The following is a 14,708-nucleotide window of genomic DNA, read 5'->3' as shown; positions in this document are numbered from 1 at the left end:
TTAGTGGATGTGTAAGTGCATCTGCTGTCCATGCAGGGGGGACGGGTAGGTCCCATATAGGAGCCTTCCCTGAGTAATACCCCACTTTGATCGCTTGCCTCACTCTATACCACGTGGATGCAATCCCCTGTAAAACCTTCAATTTTTTTTTTTTTTAAATTTAGGGTCTCCAAATTTAAACAAAAAACAGACCTGTCCTACTCCTTCACAGTCCAGTAAGGTAGAGAACATGCGGCCCACCCCTGTCGCTGCTGGTGTTTTTAGTAGCATGCGAGAGCTGGAACGCCCATGCGTAGACCTGAAGATCAGGTCCTGCTAGTCCTCCCTTCTCTCTGCGGCGTCTTATTTTTTTCCAAGAAATTCTTGGGCTCTTGTTATTCCAAATAAAACTAGTAATCGTGCTCTGTAGCTTTGAAATTAACTTAGGATAAAAAAAAAGTGGAATTGAGTTAAACAAAAAAGAGATCTTTGGCAAAATACACATCTTCACTAAGTTAACCTTACCTAGAATAGTAAGCGGTAGGTGTGACCAGTCTCTCATAAGTTTTCGGCACTCTGCTGCTGTTTTAGCAAAATTTAATGAAGCAATCGAGTTAATGTCTTTAACTATATTTATCCCCAGATAACGTAGTTGAGGTCTTGATGTTTCATTATTAACAATTGAATTGATGTTCCAGGACATTGACTCTGTCTTAGAGGCATTTACCTCGTAGCCTGAGATTTTTCCAAATTTGAGAGCTAGGTCAATGACCTCTGGATATGCTTCGTCAAAGTTTGTCATGAAAATCATAATATCATCAGCATAAAGTGCCACCTTTTTATCCCAGCCACCAAAAGCAAAGGGTTTAAGAAGTATGCTGTCTCTTAAAGTTTGGGCGAAGGGTTCAATATATACATCGAAAAGAAGGGGAGATAGGGGACAACCCTGCCTGGTTCCTCTAGTTACCCTAAATGGCTCCGTTAGGCCCCCATTTATCAGGATTGAAGCAGAAGGACTTCGATATAGCAGGTTTATCGCTCTTCGGAATCTATCCCCAACGTTAAACTTTCTCAAGGCCTCCGACAGGTACAACTAATTCACCCTGTCGAAGGCCTTGGTAACATCCAACGTGAGGACAGACAGAGGCAAAGCCTCTTTTATAGCCATATCTATGGAACTTATTAGTTCATAAGTGAGCTCACATAGCTGTCTCCCTTTTATAAAGCCTTTTTGATTGGGATGTATTATATCAGGCGCTACATGGCCAAGCCGTTTGGCCAGTATTGTGGCAAAAATGTTATAATCGGCATTTAAGATGGAAATAGGCCGATATGAGCCACAATCCGAGGGAGGTTTCCCTGGCTTCAAAATAAGGGTTATAGAGGCATTGTCCCAGGATGCAGGTGGCTATACTCCATCCCTCAAAATTTGGTTAAATAAGGTTGCTAAAATTGGGGACACCTCTGATATCAATTTTTTATATATTTCGCTCGGTAGACCATCAGTACCTGCCGCCTTACCCCCTTTTGCTCCCCTTATAGCCTTCTCTACTTCAGCAATGCTTATTTCCTCTTCCAGGAAGCGACTCTGTTCTAGTGATAAAGATGGTAGGGAGATATCCTCTAACCAACTCATGATGTCATTATGCGTAATATTAAGCGCCGGGACGCCCCTTGGCTGGGGCAGCTGCGCGCTATACAAGCTCATATAACATTAACATAACATTAACATTAACATTTAGGTCTTCATGATATATTGATTGAAAGAATGTTTTAAAGGTTTCTCTGATTTCTACATCACTAGAAAAGGTACCCCTCTCTGATGTGACGGAGGCTATGTTGTTACGGACCCGATCTGATTTAATTTTCCAGGCCAGTAATTTCCCTGCCCCTTCTCCATACTGGAAATGAGAGAGTTTACTTGCCTCCCATTTCTGTAAGACACGCTTCTCTAGGATTGATGATAGGCTGTTCTTTAATCTATCCATCTCTGCAAGTTTTAAAGATAAGTCATGGTTATCTATTAATCTATCCTTATCAATGTCAGTCTGAACGGCTGAGATGCTATTCTCAATGGCAGATACTTGATCCATATACTGCCTTCTTCTATAGGCCACCCTGTTCTTCACGATGCCTCTTAATGTGCACTTAAATGCGTCCCATACAGTGCCTGCTGGGGCTGTGCCCATGATAATAATGAAAAAATCACGTGCTTCTGATTGAAGAAATTCTATATCCTCTGTTGATGTGAGTAGTGATCTATCAAAGGACCACAATCTTGTGGGAGGCGTGTCGCCCAATTTTAATTCAAGCTTCATTGCGGAATGATCAGAAAGGTGTGACGGGATATAGTTTACTGAGATGATATCATCAACCAGAACTCTACTAGTAAGGATAAAATCTATTCTAGATCTATGTCCATACTTGAAATTTCTAAATGAGAAGTCTTGCCTCTGGCCCTCTCTAAGTCTCCAAATATCGACATACCCATATTGGTTCATTAAACCTATAAAGCAATTTCTAGATTTAGAGGAAGTTTTGTCTACTATTAGGAGATTTATCCAATAGAGGGTTCAGAGTGATGTTAAAATCCCCAGTTATGATCACTGGGTCTGGGAATCTCAACAGATGTTGAAATAGGGATTCTAATGCTGATGGATCATCAACATTAGGTCAGTAGTAGCCTACTAATGTTATTATCATTCCTCCTATCTCTATTGCTACAATAGCCCATCTTCCTCCAGAGTCTACTTTCTGCTGTATTATTTTCAGACTGATGGATTTCTTGAAGAGAATGGAAACTCCCCGCGTATTTAATGTTTGAGATGTTGAGATCGAGGATTCTATCCACCTATTCCTTTTAACTAACTCGAGCATTTCGCTTTCGATTAAATGTGTCTCCTGGAGGATAATGATCCCGGCATCGGCATATCGAAGGTATTGCATGATTTTATTAGCACGAGGCCTGGTGCGGAGACCATTAACATTCCAGGATAACATCTTGAGCCTACTCATAGTGCTGAGGGTATGGATTACTTTGTGAGACTGTCAATTTATATGGATTCATGTTTTTTTGCCAGCAGTGAATAAAAACACTTGAAGTCAAGAACTTACAAAAGTGCAGCGATTGGAGCTCATTCAAAAGTGTATCTTTTTTCCTATTTGTATTGTGCTCCTCCACCCCCGTGTCCTCCAAGGCCCCCCCCCACTCTCCTGGGAAACCCTTGTACTCACTAACCGGAAGTTTCCGGAAGTAAGTGACCCTAGCTCTTCCCCGACCCCCCCCTCATGTGCCTCTTAACCTTACGCAATAGCTCGCCTTTCGAATATTATTGCATGATTTGCAAGTGTATTTTATGTATATTTATTTATGTGTACATATATATATATATATATATATATTTTTTTTCCCGGTTTCCTTGTCTCTCATTTTATGTACCCTCATTAATGGATTCTCATTGTTATTTCCTCCTCTTATCTTCCTCTTGGCAAAATTGTTTTTATTATTTAATTTATTTATGTTTTGCCCCTTATTGTGAGTGTTTAAGTTATGTGTATGTGTTTTGTTGTGATTTTAATTAGTTTTTTTTTTTTTGCCTAAGCCTAAGCCTATAACAGTAGGAAATTACAACTAGGAAGAGGTTTTGATAGGTTGAAGAGTTAAGTATATTTTACAACTTCTCTACTCAGCTTGCCCCCATCTCTTTCCTGCTGCCTAAAGACAATAAAAGTTCATCTGCGGCCTGCACTGATCGAATGTTGTACATTTTATTGTCCAGCATTATCTTAAGGGATGCGGGGAAACCCATCTGCACCGTTGCACCCATTTTACGAAAGGCATCCATTCTTCGGCCTAGCTCCCACTGTTTATCTAGGGTAAATCTGGACAGATCTGAGCGAATTTGGAAGTTAAAGCCTTTGCATGTTAATGATTTTTGCTTTAACGCTAAGTTTAGGATATGCTCCTTCAAGGAGTAAGTGTGGAAATTTACGAGAATTTTTCTAGGCTTAGCCCGCTGTGGGTTGCGCCTGAATGGATCTCTGTGGATACGTTGAATATCAGTCGCTAACTCTTCATTGGAGTGCGTAAGATTTAGAGATTCTTTTAATAAGGCGATAATGAAACTCTTGATGTCAGTGCCTTCACTGCTTTCGGGAACATTCAAAATGCGTATATTACTACGCCTTACGTTGTTTTCTAAAACCTCCATTCTCTCCGATAAGGCCTGCTCTTCCTTTTTTAATTTCAAGATGTCATCCTGGGTGCCCTCGGCCCGTATAGAGATTTGTCCCACTGTTTCCTCCAAGGCTTGGGTTCTCACCAACAGGCTACCTATTCTTTCATCAAGAGACTCGCAAAAGCTCCTTATTTCTCTTTGATTAGAGGCTGACTCAGCAAAACCTTGCTTTATCTCCGCTGATAGTGCTGCAAACATCTGTTGTAGCGAGGCTACTGAGATAGGTGCTGAGTTAGGACCTAAGACGCCATTTACTTCCAGGCAGGGGGCAAGATTATCGCCCGCAAAGTTTGAGGCAGGTTTGGCTGTCAAAAGGGGTTCAGAAAATATTCCAGCTTCAAAGTTGTCTTCTATATTGTCCGAAATGGTTATACTGAGAGGATCATTACAGCTGTCTTCTGAAACTAAGGGGAGAATAGCTTCCTCTACTCTCAGAGTGGTGTCTTCCATGACTGGACCTGCTAGGTTTTTGGAAGGATCTCCACTCCCCTCCAAACGCAGATTTTCTACAGACTGCGGTGTGTGAGTGGAGCCAAGAACAGCCTGTTGAACCTGGGTGTCTGTAGGGTTAACCGGTGCTGTAGCTGAGGCCGAGCCTTGATCGAGTGTTGTCATATCTCCAGACCCTGGATTAAGCTCAACGATGGAACTACCCCTCTGCTGATGTTCTTTGCCAATTTCCAAGACTTGAGGAATAACCTTGAAGTATGAGCGCAGAGAAGGGGTAATCTTAGGAATAGAGGTAGGAAGAGGTTTTGCCTTTCCTCGCTTTCTCCCCCTTTTTGCTTTAACTTCAGTGGAGAGGTATGATGAAGTTTCCTGATCTGAATATGATTTTGCAGAGCTTTGGGGGCTCTCTTTAGGCTCAGATACCTCCTTTCCAACTTTCTCCTCTGTGGTTTGCAGCGCGCCTTTACCCCTCCTTTTGCGTGTTGTGCTAACTCCCACCAAGCCCTTGGCTGCGCTCTTACCTTTTTGTTTCCTATCAGGTTCTGCAGCGTTCATGTGAGCTGGGGGTAGGTTAGTGATTGCAGGCTCACGCTCGCCACGGCTGACCTTTACCTCTTTGGTGCATCTATCGCCACCGCTGGCTGCTTCCTCGTCCTCGAGTAAGGCTCCTGCGGGCTGCCAGGGGGGGAAAACGACTGAAGAAAGTGACGGTTGTGCACTAAAAGCAAACACTTCCTTACTGCCGCGGCTTGCACTGCTCAAGTGGGAATCTCCGCGGAGGCTCCGTATCCGCCTGTTCCTGCGGAGCTCCAGGGCGGCCTGTCTCCAGCGCAGCAGCTCAGGTGTGGGCTTCTTGCACAGGGGGCGTTCACCGCTGTTGATGCCGATCTCGGTCTTGCTGTTCGCCTCCCCGGCTCCGTGGTATACGCCCTCCGGGGCTCCGCGGAGCACGTCCTTCTCAATGCACATCGGGCAGCAGGCAGCGGCTTCGGCTGTGCAGTCTTAGAGACCCGCATCACCGTCGGCTCACAATCTAGTGGTAAGTGTACCTAGACGTCCGGAATTCACTCGTAAGCACTGTTAGCGCTGTTAAATGCGCATAATATCCTTAATCAAAAACGCTCAAAAAAGCTCATAATAGCGAGCTGCACACGGATGATTTTAGGCACTTGAGAGCGGGAGACGGAGCGGAGCACTGCAGCAGTCAGCCGACTGCCGCCATATTTCCCCCTCCCTCCTTTCATGATCTTCTGGAAAAGCACCTCCCTGTAGTGACAACAACTGGTGGTCCTACGAGCTAAAACCCAACCCTACACTCACAGCCCACTCCCGCAGCCTCAGCATAATCCTCAACAGCAAACTCACCATGAAGTGCCAAATCAACGCAGTCGCCTCCTCCTGGTTCAGCACCCTCCTCATGCTCCGAAGAATCTTCAAATTGAGCCATGTCAACATGAATCTTCAAATTGATCCATGTATTGCCGCCAGTCCGGTCGGGGAAAGGCCCTGCCGCAGATACAGCGGATCCTGGGTTGTCTGATATCAGTAACCCGGTAGGACCGGGTGGTACCCAACTGTGAGTGGTGTCGGTACTGGTAGAGGAGCCAGTTTTTAACTTCAACCATCCCACTGGGGTGAACATTGATTGTGTGGGTGGCGACAGCAGCACCTACATGGATTTATTGTTTAGCGGGACTACATTAACCAGCATGCAATTTGGCATATGCCTATCGAGCGAGACCTCAACGCCCACTAGGGCGGGAACTTATCGAATAAATGAGGCATGTATCCCACCATTTGCTGCTGTGCGTCATTTATTGCCAGTGATCTAGGACGTTTTCCGTCCGAAACATGTTTGGCGTGTGTTTGGAGGGAGAGGCTGGCTCATCTTCTACACTCGCGAAGGAGGTGAATTTCCCGGGTGCGTGCCTTTCCTCAGAGGGCAACCTGTTTGTGTTTATATGTTGTGACCAGGAAAACCATCACAGAGGCCTTTGTCACCAGTCAGCTCGACTACGGGAACGCACTCTACTCCGGCATTACCACTCAACTCCTGAAGAGACTCCAGACCATACACAACGCAGCAGCCAGACTCCTCCACCTACCCAAATGCACCCAAATTACTCCCTGCCTCAAGAACTTCCTCTGGGTCATCATCCAGAAGAGATGCGAGTTCAAGATAAATGAGGCATGTATCCCACCATTTGCAGCTGTGCGTCATTTGTTGCCAGTGATCAAGGACATTTTCCATCCGAAACATGTTTGGCTTGTGTTTGGAGGGAGAGGCTGGCTCATCTTCTGCACTCACGTAGGAGGTGAACTTCCCGGGTGCGTGCCTTTCCTCAGTGGGCAACCTGTTTGTGTTTATATGTTGCCGCCAGTCCGGTCGCGGAAAGGCCCCGCTGCAGATACAGCGGATCCTGGGTTGTCTGATATCGGTAACCCGGTAGGACTGGGTGGTACCCAACTGTGAGTGGTGTCGGTACTGGTAGAGGAGCCAGTTTTTAACTTCAACCATCCCACTGGGGTGAACATTGATTGTGTGGGTGGCGTCCAGCAGCACCTACATGGATTTATTGTTTAGCGGGACTACATTAACCAGCATGCAATTTGGCATAAGCCTATCGAGCGAGACCTCAACGCCCACTAGGGCGGGAACTTATCGAATAAATGAGGCATGTATCCCACCATTTGCTGCTGTGCGTCATTTATTGCCAGTGATCTCGGACGTTTTCCATCCGAAACATGTTTGGCGTGTGTTTGGAGGGAGAGGCTGGCTCATCTTCTACACTCGCGAAGGAGGTGAATTTCCCGGGTGCCTGCCTTTCCTCAGAGGGCAACCTGTTTGTGTTTATATGTTGCGACCAGTCGGTCGGGGAAAGGCCCTGCCGCAGATACAGCAGATCCTTGGTTGTCTGATATCAGTAACCCGGTAGGACCGGGTGGTACCCAACTGTGAGTGACATCGGTACTGGTAGAGGAGCCAGTTTTTAACTTCAACCAACCCACTGGGGTGAACATTGATTGTGCGGGTGGCGTCCAGTAGCACCTACATGGATTTATTGTTTAGCGGGACTACATTAACCAGAATGCAATTTGGCATACGCCTATCGAACAAGACCTCCGTGACCACTGGGGCAGGAACTTTTCAAATAAATGAGGCATGTATCCCACCATTTGCTGCTGTGCGTCGTTTGTTGCCAGAGATCAAGGACGTTTTCCATCCGAAACATGTTTGGCATGTGGTTGGAGGGAGAGGCTGGCTCATCATCTGCACTCATGAAGGAGGTGAACTTCCCGGGTGTGTGCCTTTCCTCAGAGGGCAACCTGTTCGTGTTTATATATGTGTGTGTATATATATATATATATATATATATATATATATATATATATATATACAAACTGCGTTTACCAAGGAATACCAGATCCCCCGGTCAAACAAAAGAAGCCGCCACTCCAGTCACTCGATTTGTGTGAGACAACTTAATTTATTCTTAAATCCTCTGCAGCATTATTCACAGCACAAAACCAACGTGTTTCGTTAGCTCCCCACTAACTTGATCACGGTTGTTTCAAACACTGTTTGCTGGTTGTGTTTTAAAAAGGGAGTTCCCGCCCACCTCGGTCACATGGTTACACCAATCTGTTAGCATTCACAATGGTATTCTGGGATTTGTAGTTTGCATTTCCAATTCATGTAAACATCATACATTTAACACCAACTTAGTGCCTCACATTATAATTCCCTCGCCCTGCTGTCCTTAGTTTAACACCCTTCAATGTTTAGTGAAGTAATACCTCCATAAGCAATTATAAAACAATTTTTAAACAAAAGCAACGAAAAAAATCCTTCGGACGCAGGGTCACATTCCCAAGTCTATATTCTTTAGACATATTTGGTGCCCTCTAGTGGGCTGACATTACTGAGGGATTGTAAAGTTTTTAAAAAATGTTTATGGGTCTCTATGTTTTATTATCCCAGATGCTCAATTGTTTTTGACCTGTGCCGTGGGTTTTCGGGATGGAAAAATTATGGAGTTTGTTTAGAGAAGCAGTCTTGGTTTTTTCAAATATGTACATAAAGTTCTTCCGACTGATTCAGCCCGAAAGGGGTCATTGTTCGAAAGTTCAAAATGTGGCGTGACTCCTTTTGGCGTAGAAGTTTTTCACGATGTCCACCCCTGTCTGACGGTGCCATCGTTTCCAATCCCAGGAATTTTAACAATCGACAGTTTCCGTTATGATGTGTCTCCATGTGTTTGGCCACTGCATTTCCTCTGTCCTTGTTTGTAGTGGCCCTTACATGCTCCAAAATTCGCTTTTTCAGCTCACAGATTGTACTTCCTATATATCGTAACTGACAAGGACATTCAATCATATAGACCGTGTACTGGCTTTTGCAGGTGATTAATTCCTTTATCTTCCAGATCTTTTGGTTTGCCATCTTGATTTGTTTGGTGGGTTTCGCTATCTCGCAGACTTTGCAATTATAGCAGTTGTTAAATCCAACGGTTTTGAGCCATGGTGTTTTTTTTCGGTTGACAAAGTGGCTATGGATCAATTGGTCTTTCAAATTTTTTGATCTTCTATATGTAACCACAGGATGATCCCCCATTTTTTGGCTTATCGTCGGGTCAAGTTTTATTATTTTCCAATTTTTTTTGAGAATATGGATTACTTGTTTGGACTCCTTGCTGTAATCCATTATGAGTCTGATTGGTTCTTCCGTTGTACTCTCTTTTGTTTGTGGCTTTAGATAATCTACCCTTGATTTCTCATTTGCTCTTTCCCAACATTTTTTAGTCAAGTTTTTCCCATACTTTCTTTTTCGGAATCTATTCATTGTTATTGCACTGTGTTTTTCCCATTCTGTTTTCTCACTACAGATGCGTTTAATGCGAAGAAATTGTCCGTAAGGTATACTTGAGATCAAGGCCGGTTGATGAAAACTCGTAGCTTCCAAGGTGGAGTTTGTAGCTGTTACCTTTCTGTGCAGAGTTGTCTCCACTTTGTTATTTCTTACATATACCTCTGTGTCTAGGAAAGATAGACGTTCCCTGCTTGTTTGCAAGTGCACTTTTTTCTTTTTCTTCAAGTTCGCCAAGCAAACCTCTCCTGATTTTAGGTATTAAATTTGCCGCTTTCTTTTCCCGGGTCATGTGTGTTATCCGGTGCTATACTTTTGTAATATATTAATAAACATATTGTATGTATATTTATTTGAAATGTAGTGTTGAGGCGCCAAACTCTGATTACATACTCCGTCCAACCGCCATTTTAGTAGTTTTCTTCCGTTATTTTTATCATACCTGTTACTTTCATCTTACCCTGCGCATATTTTCTCTGTGATCTATGAGATTTTGTGCCACAGATACCACGGTGTTTGTCCTTGGCCTCCGATCTTATCAGACTTGGTCACACGTGTACCTAGAAACTAATTTGAAGGACGTAAGGCACAGGCATTACAACACGTGTTGGTCAACAAAAAACATTATTAAGATTATGCATTTATCATGTGTGGTGTTAGAACTGGGGGTCTCTAGTTGGCAGAGGTAAGTACCTTAGACCAAGTAGGGACCCTTGCTTCTAGTCAGGGTGAAGGAATAACCCTCTGAGATAACCCCTGCTCACCCTCTAGGTAGCATGGCGTGAGCAGTCTAGGCTAAACAGAGGCAATGTGGATAACATTTGCACTTAACACAACAATAATCCCCAATCCACCACAAACTGAGACCACACAGGTAAGTATATTTTATAAAAATATATAACTTTATCTAGTTTCAGCAAGGTAAATCAAGCAGTTGCACGATAATTACTTCATTATAAAAACGTAGCACTTCTTCTCAATGGTTGCACTTAATTCTTAATGGTTGCATGTATGTAGGAAGTTCTTATTAAAAAGAAAATAGTCTCTAGTCTCTTATCTTAGTATTAAAAATAATACCTCAAATTGATCTCCTATCAGCTCTTTAAAAAGGAGCTAAATCAAGCAATGCCGAAAGATGCCATTGATCCTATCAATAATAATCAGGCCGCTAAGTAATGTATTCCAAGCGCGAGATGCGCGCCTCCCCAGATTCGCTGGGGACTCCTTTTTGTCACTCCGCGTGTCCTCGCGCCTCAGGCGCACCGCGCCGAGCTGAGCACACTCGCTCTCAGCCCCCGGCCGGTCCCCTCTGCTCTCCCGCCCGCTCTCGACCATCCAACGATCGGCGGGGGAGTTAGCTCTGCACACCTCGCGGGACGACCGGCCAGGGACGTGGGGCACTCACTTGGATTCCCTCGGCGGGGACGGGTCGCACGGCTGTCGGCTCCTCGCCGGGGAAAGGGGCACTCCTTCGATCGCGGCTCTCGGCAGCTCCTTCACAGGTCCCGATGTCGGGGACCAATCCGGTCGCGGCGTTGGCCGAGCCTCCAGCAGCACCCGGGAGTCAGCCAATGGCAGCGCAGCTCCTGGGGCAGACCTACGATGACGCTCCTTCCCTCAGCCAATCACGGCCCACCACCATGGATGACGCTGCGCCGCACGGGCCTATCCCGTCGCGGCGTTAGTGAGGGGGCTCAGCTCCCTCAACCAATGGGAGCGCGGCGGCTTCGTTCTTCGCCGCTTCAGCTCCCCAACGATCGGCAATCTTCTGGGGGTATTCCTGGCCCTGGGCCCCGATGGTGATTTGGCGGCAAAGGGTTTTTGAGGGCGCAGGTCATGAATAGACCCCCCTCTCGGCCTCACCACCACTTGGGAGCGGATTTCACGAGGGGAGGCACCACAAGCCTCCGACCCTCGCTGGGAATGTGCCGATGAGCACACCAATCCCTTCCTCACGCTCCCCAGTCGAGTAACACACGTCCCAGGTCACCACAGCACGATCTGGCAGCTGCTTTTGGCAAAGCTTTAGGAACCTTTAACCCTGGGTTCCCAACAGGAGGCCAGCTCTTCTCAGGCCCTTGGAGATTTAAGTTGCAGACACAGCACACAGCAAAGTCTTGGCAGTTTCAAGCAGGCAGGGTCCCAGCACACAGCGAAGTCCCTTTCTCCTCCTCAGCTTCCAGTTAGACAGCAGAACAGGTCAGCCCTTAGAGCACACAGCAAGGCAATCTTCCTTCAGTTCTCCAGCAGTCCGTCTTCCAGCCAAGGGTCCTTCTTGCTTGTAGGATCTTAGAATCTAATCTTCTGTAGTCATGGGTCCTTCCCTTATACCCCAAAAAGTCTTTGAAGTCCTTTGAAGTCTTTGTGCAAGGGGGCCCTGAGCACTGGAATGTTTCTGGCGTTCTTCTTCCTGTCAGCTTCAGGGCCAGAGGTGACAGTGGGCCGGCAGGGGAGTTAGCCAGCATGGTGGTCAGGCAGACACAGCCCGGCACTATCAGGCGCTTCTTCCTCCCCCTTCCCTGGCAACAGATGTTGCCTTTCACCCCTGGGCTGACTCCGACCCCCTCCGGGGTCCTGCAGCCCCTGTCACACAGGCAATCCACACACAGGCCCAGGCACACAGAAAGGTTTAGACAAGAGAACAGCCACTTTCTAAAAGTACTATTCTCAAACACAGAATTCAAAAATAACCTTTCCTAAAAGATGTGTTATTAAATTCTGAGTTCAGGGATATCTTTCACTTATGCTCCATCTTGTTCCTTTGGGAAGATAGGCTGGGATCCAATGGGACCAGCATCCCCCATGTTACTCTATGGAGCAAGACAGCCCTACAGCAGTGAGCACACAAAATGGCTGCTGCTCTCTACCAGAGCATGTTACCTGCACTAGTACATGCTCTACCTTATCCATACACTGCACCCTGCCCAGGGGGGTACCTTGAGCCTTCCATAGGGGTGACTGATGTGCACAGACAGGGGAGGGTTAGGCCCAGCCAGTGGGGACACTGGCCAGGCGGACATGGCAGTCCGCTGACTGCACACAGGCCCTGCGCTGGCAGGCCTGAGACACCATTTTAGAGCTACTCATGTGGGTGGCGCAATCTGCGCTGCAGGCCCACTAGTAGCATCTGTCATCACCAACCCAGGTACACACAGTGCACTTTACTAGGGACTTCATGGTGATACAAATATGCCAATCAGGTATACCCAATCAATATTACAATTTACAGAGGGAGCACTTACCCTCTGACACTGATCAACAGTGGCAGAGGGTCCAAAGCATCTAAACCAGCAAAAACGAAATCCAGCACAGCATCAAAAATACATGAGTCAGAGGCAAAAAGGTGGGAAAAAACCACGCCAAGGGTGTCAGGTCTAACATGTGGTAAAAGCATTCTGCTTGTAAAAGCATGTGTGGAAAAGCGATATGCGTGCTAATGGTTTTGTGGTGACATTCACGAGTGCTTATGAACCGGGTCTGGGCGTGATGGAGTCTAGGGTACCAGGCGGAGGGGCACGCATCTGCACTCATACAATATATAAGTAATAAACTTTAAAAAAAAATATTCCATAATTATCCTAGATTAAGTCTTCTGTTAGTATGTTAATTAAATACATGAATATATGTTTTTAAACAATTAAAAACATTTGCGTCTTTTTTTGTACGGGGCGCCGTACATGACGTCACACGGAAGCTTTGATGCGACGCGTAATCTCGAAGCGTATTCGCAGCGTATGCTGAGAATGATTAGCAGTACAAACTATGGTGCAATCACTCTCTCACTGTCAAATCAGAGCACAGGGCGCGCTGTGAGAATGGTTAGAAGTGGTCACTCATTGGAGATCCAATTCAGGTGTGTGGCTTATCCACAGTATCATAACGTTATTTTTTAACCTGGTTAAGTTTGAGGTTTGCATGAAATACTATGCTATAGGCAGATATGGATGTTTAGGGAGCGGTTATCTGCATGAAGCTTGGTTATTACTATTTACATATACTCTCACCCAGAGCAGCCAAGCAGCGGGGCACTCGGACGCCACAAAATGATGACAGATCAACGCGGACTCCATTAGAAAAGTTCAGTTTTTTGCACTCTCAGTACCAGCCAAACAGCAACAACAACCACCTCAAGTGCATCCTGCTCAACACCCGCTCTGTTCACAAGCACGCCATCGAACTCTGGGACTTCCTCGACACAACAACACCTGACGTCGCCTTCCTCACGGAAACCTGGATGAACGCCTCCTCAGCCCCCGACATCGCCATAGCCATCCCGAACGGCTACAAAATCACCTGGAAGGACCACATCAACAAAACAGGAGGAGGGATCGCCATCATCTACAGGAACACCATCAGCGTCACGACCAACACCGAAGACACCATCTCCTCCGCCGAGCACCTACACTTCCAGATCCACACCGACCCCCAGACCACCCTCAGAGGAACACTCATCTACAGACCCCCGGGCCCACGCACACAATTCAGTGAAACCATCGCCGACCTCATCAGCCCGCACGCCCTAGCCTCACTAGAATACATCCTCCTAGGAGACCTGAACTTTCACCTGGAGAATAGCAACGACAACACCACCACCACCCTGCTCGACAACCTCGCCAACCTCGGACTCAAGCAACTGGTGGACACCCCCACTCACCTCGCTGGCCACACCCTCGACGCCATCTTCTCCGCCAGTAACCACGTCGCCTTCAACCACTCCACAGGACTACACTGGACCGACCACAGCTGCATACACTTCACTTTCAAGAAGACTACATCTCACCACAACACGCATCGGATCCCCCGCAGATGCTGGAGCAAAATCACCACTGACCAGCTCACAACGTCACTGAGCCAGAACCCACCTGCCGACACTAATATGCCCAACACCAACGAAGCAGCTCTCGACTTCGCACAGTGGATCACCAACTGCGCCGACGACCTCGCTCCATTGAAAACCCCCCACAGCAAGACCAACACCAGAAGACCCTCTTGGTTCACAGACGCCCTCAAAGCCGCAAAGGGATCCTGCCGAACACTCAAAAAGACCTGGCGCCAAGAACGGACGACTGAAAACTTGACAGCCCTCAAAGCCACCACCCGCGAATACCATCAGAAGATCCGGACCACCAAGAGGACATCGTTCAAAGAGCTACTGGACAACAACACTCATAACA

The sequence above is a fragment of the Lissotriton vulgaris genome, chromosome 1_2 (genome assembly GCF_964263255.1).
Source record: "Lissotriton vulgaris chromosome 1_2, aLisVul1.2, whole genome shotgun sequence".
NCBI classification, from domain to species: Eukaryota; Metazoa; Chordata; class Amphibia; order Caudata; family Salamandridae; genus Lissotriton; species Lissotriton vulgaris.
The sequence above is the reverse complement of the archived record's forward strand: the minus strand, read 5'-3'. Positions refer to the sequence as shown.